The sequence below is a fragment of the Myripristis murdjan genome, chromosome 6, assembly GCF_902150065.1.
Source record: "Myripristis murdjan chromosome 6, fMyrMur1.1, whole genome shotgun sequence".
In the NCBI taxonomy this organism is placed as follows: domain Eukaryota; kingdom Metazoa; phylum Chordata; class Actinopteri; order Holocentriformes; family Holocentridae; genus Myripristis; species Myripristis murdjan.
In genome coordinates this window covers 16659045-16664192 of record NC_043985.1, presented here as the reverse complement: position 1 = coordinate 16664192, position 5148 = coordinate 16659045, and positions in this window count along the sequence as shown.

Sequence of the window (5148 nt, the reverse complement as noted above, 5' to 3'; positions counted from 1 at the left end):
GAAATAGCCATTTGGTTCGAAGGCGTTCTCTGAGGTTTTGGCACCTTGTGTTGCTGTGTGGGATCAGACTAAACATTTAGCACCTAATCAGCCCCCCCTTGTTGAAACAATAGTGTCTTTCTTTCAAGTATAATTAAATTTCCTCTTTGCCTCAACTGAGAGCTATTTTTAACAACCTGGGTCTTATTCGTCCCATGAAAATATCATATTAAACACAGGCTTAATTCATATTGAGGGCATTTACCTCCCAGCCTCAATTGCAGAGGCTGAGTGCATGACTCAAAGGGGCCTAATCAGATTTTGTATGATGTATGGAACATGAATTTTTCACAAGCTGAATGAGATCCCTGGGGTGTTACATGTCTAAAATAAGACAGGGAAACAGAGAGAGAATGGAGGCTTTTGCATAAGGTGTCAGCAGGTCCCAGCTATCAGAAGAAATATTCACTCAAACCAGGTGGCTAATTAACCACATATGGCTTACACTAAAAAGACATGTTTAAGATGGTGGTTGTTATTCATCTAACTGGATGCACACCACGACTATACCACAGAAAAAAAAACAGTACCTTTGAAGCTTTTCAGCCAATAATTGTAAGTGTTATTGATCAAAACAATCCCTTTGACATGCACCCACCTGCTTTGGTGTAGTGCAGATGGTGTGAATTCATGTCCTGTTACGGTGCCGCATGTCCTCTGGGATCAAGACACACTTGACCCTTCTGTCTGAATGTATGACTTCCTGCACAGGGCTCCATGTGTTGTTTACATGTTGTTTCGGTGATTGCAGAGGAAATGGCTCAGTGTAGAGGTGACTAATTTCACAGCTGATGTGGGCTCGCTCTTCCTCTCCATCCTCGGGCTCCACAGATAGAAACACAATATCGAACAGTAGGCACACAAAAATGAACGTTGCTCCGAAGATAATGTTGTGATGCTGGCACAACACATACTGAGTAGAAAGTTTATTGTGCTATTTATGCTGCACAGCCGTGGGAAATATCAGCACAGCTTAACAACTGATTTCATCTAAGAAATTAGCTTTCCTCTTTTTCCATCTTATTTGTTGTATCTTTTGTCATAAATCAGGGGAAGTCACTGTGGCCAAACAGGTGATGTCACATGATTCATCCTCTGAGAAATAGTTTGAGCTAGAGCACATGGGGAGTCTTTAGTGTCCAGTGGAATATGACCAGTGGTTTACAGTGGAGTCCAGTGTGTTGCCAATGATAAAAGAGTAGATTTAAGATTCAAGTTGTTTGCCAGACTCTCAGGCAAGTTGATAGATTAGATTTGATGCTGTGCTTTGGTGTTCAGAGCCAAGGTTCACACCCCAGCAAACACCCTGCAGCCCTGGCAAAGAAAAACAGGAAAAGGAAAATAAATCAATGAACAAGTGAGTCTTCTCTGCATCACCAATAGGTTGGCCCAATTTATCTCAAGCAGTGTTACACAAAGATAATGCAGAGCATCATTTCGGCTCTAGGAGGAGAAGAATCTGTCTTTCAGTGAATGACATGACTAGTCTGACCTGTATTAGCTCAAGAGGAATATTATCAGCTTCAGAGAATAATCTGTTGCTGCCTGCTTAAAGAGGACTCTGTGTTATTAACAGGGTCGGCTTGAGTGAGAGGTCAGAAACTCAAGGGTTGTTATTTTGCAGAGTGACGTTTAAATGACCTCAGCTCATCAAAGATATTCTAATATAAAGGCAGACATTGATTTGTCCTGTATCCTGCTGACAGGCAGGTCGTTACATTGATGTGAGGGGAAGCCAGAGTATCTCTCCTCTCCAACAGGAGGTGAAATGAGTTCCAAGCTGACACTCCTCTGAAGGCTCTGTGCTGCGGTTAAAATATGACCGCTCTCTGGGGAAACAGAAGGACAGGCGACTTCTCTTACACTTAAAGCTGCTCCCTGCAGCCCCCTCTCTCTCTGCGTCAGGCTGTCTGATCATTTTGAGTACAACAGTGCTAAGGGCAAAGTCAATCAGATCACCTCATCTGAATGTTCCCATTCCTTTATGCATTACTAACAGCAAGCCGAATTTGAAAATAATTCTTAGTGTTTGTGTAAGTGTCCCACTTCCAACAATAAGACAGTTGTCATTTACAGAAAATGCAATAAAATTATTTGCCAACATTTTTCTATATTTAATGAAGCTATAGGCATCTTTTTATAAAGGTGGTTCCAACTGGCTAAAATGTATCTTGACAGTACTCACTTGATCCTGTTTACCAGACTGTTTGTATTTCACTATTATGATTAAAGTGATCTCTTCTTGTGGGCAGAAAAGAATCCACATATCAAAAATAGGGAAGTAGGGAAAATGAGATGGTCTTCTTAACTGCAGTGTAAAACCACTTTGTGATTTTATGCTGATAAGGCAATTGGATTTTTACATAAAATATTTTGCATACTGAAGCTGCCAGGCATTCCAGGCACTTTAAGGCACTACCCTGTGTGGCAAACGTTATGTGCAGCAACAGCGACTACCAACTAAGTTGGCTAAAACAAATGCTTTGAGAGTTGTTGTACCATGAAATTGCTCAACAAAACCCTGAAATATTCTGGTGTTTCAGATGAGCAAAACCTGGAATTGGTGTTGTTCTGATGTGTTTAAGTCTGATAACTTTATTTCAAAAACCTGGAAAAGAAGGCATGCTAGATAGTTTAGTTAATATTTGATCTGTTTGATCTGGTGTTAATATATGGAAAGCTTCTGTATGTGATTTAGGAGTTTTGCCCTACTTGACAATGGTCTGATTAATCATAAGATGAAATATGCTTTAGTTGTCTCTATGTTCCTTTATCTCTGCTGTTTGATAATGTATACTGTACTCTGGTCCTGGCTTGAGTGTTTAAATTCATGATGTCTTGTATGGCCATGCAGGCTGGGCGTACAACCTGTATGCACGATACAGTAACAAAATATCATTCATTCATTCATTCACAATGCTACTATACACTTGCCAAAGGTGTGTTGCAAAACCAAATGCTTTAATTCTGAAAACAGCACTGCCGTGGTGCTTGTTGTTTTGACCATTGGTTAGAGTCTATTTGTCTTTTTAGAGTATCCAGCAAGCTAATCTTTATTCTTGCATTAAGTATAATAAGTATGTAAATGATAGGCGGGGATGGGAGGATGTGAATTCAGGATGTAGTCAGGTGTGATCAGTCTGCTGCCTCAGGGACACAGGCATTATTCATATTTCACTTGGAAACTGAATTTGAGATACAACTGAGACTGACAGAGCTGGGGGTGGGGTGGGGGGTGGGAGTGGGGTGGAGAGAGAGAGGGAGAGAGAGGGAGAGAGAGGGGGGAGCGAGAGAGAGAGAGAGAGAGAGAGAGAGAGAGAGAGAGAGAGAGAACTTTCTTTGAAAATTCACAATGAGCCAAGAATGACTAAGTAAAAAAGAGAGAAACAGGAGAAACAGAGCAAATTGAATGTGCATGCTTCATTAAATTGTGTGGGATTTGGGGGTTCATCTGAGGACATAAACGCAGGGCACATTTCAATATTTTGCTCATGCACAAATACAAAAATAAAACCTCCACCACCTGCTTATTACAAAGAATTGAGTGGTTCCATAATTACATAATTTGGTGGCTTAAAACATGACAGAGCTTTGAATGCAGTATTTATAATATGAGCTCCCTATGATTAACACTGAATATTTTCATCCATGTGGTTCAACCAGCATACCAATTACCTTGAAAAGTGTAAAGTTCCTGCTTCCATTAGGGACTGAAAATGTTTCAGGAGGCTGACATTAGACCCATGAGGAAAGCAGAGGGAGATGCAAATGTTGAGTGATTAAACTGGTGGAAATGCAATCTTTTTTCATTAAAGTAGCTCAATTCTACAGGGCAGAACTGATGGTCTCAGGTCTGGTTGCTCACTCTTCATCTCGGTCCTTTTGTGTACACAGAAGTGCCAAGGGTTTTCCACACACAATAGCCTGGCCCATGTGTATAAGCCCAGGTTAAAGGCCTGCGGGAAATGCTAAGGCCCTTCCTGGCTGACATTTTCACGATGCAGTCATAAGATAAAAGCGTTGAAACTTCTCTGAAAGTAACTAGGCCTATAAAAGCTAATAATGGAGCTAAAGCTGTATCCTAGATGCATGTTAGTAGTTTTGAAATCTTTGATCGATTTAATTCATCACAAACAATTAAATACAGTGAACAGTGTGGGCCAGTTAGTTGCACTGATAAGCACATTGCAAGATGGATCATAATTCTTCCTGCTGTTCCCTGTGGCCCTATGAAATCTAATTAAACAAGATACAAAATATTTTGAGTGACTCACCACAGCTATGGGGACTGCTGGGACACCACAGTCAGGACTGCAGATTGTCTCATCTTTTTAGGGAAGTCTTGACCTCCCTCTTTCACCTGCCTAGAGCGTAATTTTTCTCCTGGCAATTTGCAATTTTAAAAATAATGATACCCAGGGAAATAGGAATGTTTTTACTAAATGAAGGCTCTTTTAGTGGCTTCATTTTGTGTCTGCATGAACTCTAATGGCTGCCTGTAATGAATTTGTTGCGTGAATTGTGGGCCTATTTTACTGTACTTGTAAATTGCTCTGGGTGAGAACATCTGCTACTTACATTAATACATAAAAGTCTGCTGTTTTGATTGTCCTGTGAAAACTGCCATTGGCTTGTTGACTGTTTGAAGCTGGCTTTCCTCACATTAGCCAGTCATTTCATTTTCACCCATCATCACTCTCTGATTTATTTTTAAGCCTGTGCATTGTTTCTTCTTTAATGATCTGCTTTGTGTCCTGTACTTGCAGGATTCTGTCACAGGAACTGTTGAGCTGCTGGCTGCTCCACTTTCATCTCCCACCCCTTCTCCCTCTGTGTTGTGTGATTCTGTGTGTGTGTGTGTGTGTGTGTGTGTGTGTGTGTGTGTGTGTGTGTGTGTGTGTGTGTGTGTGGGGTGTGGACTGTAGAATGTGTTGGCTTGTCTTTCAGGTCACGTGCTGTGCCAGCCCTGTCCATTAGGCTTCACAGTACTCCCTATCAGTGCATGCCTGTTCCCTGTCTGCAGTCAGCCCAGACCTGCTCCTCCCTGCACCAGCTGTTAGTCATCATTAATCAGTCTTGAGCGACTGACCTGTCAGTGTCCCAAAACTC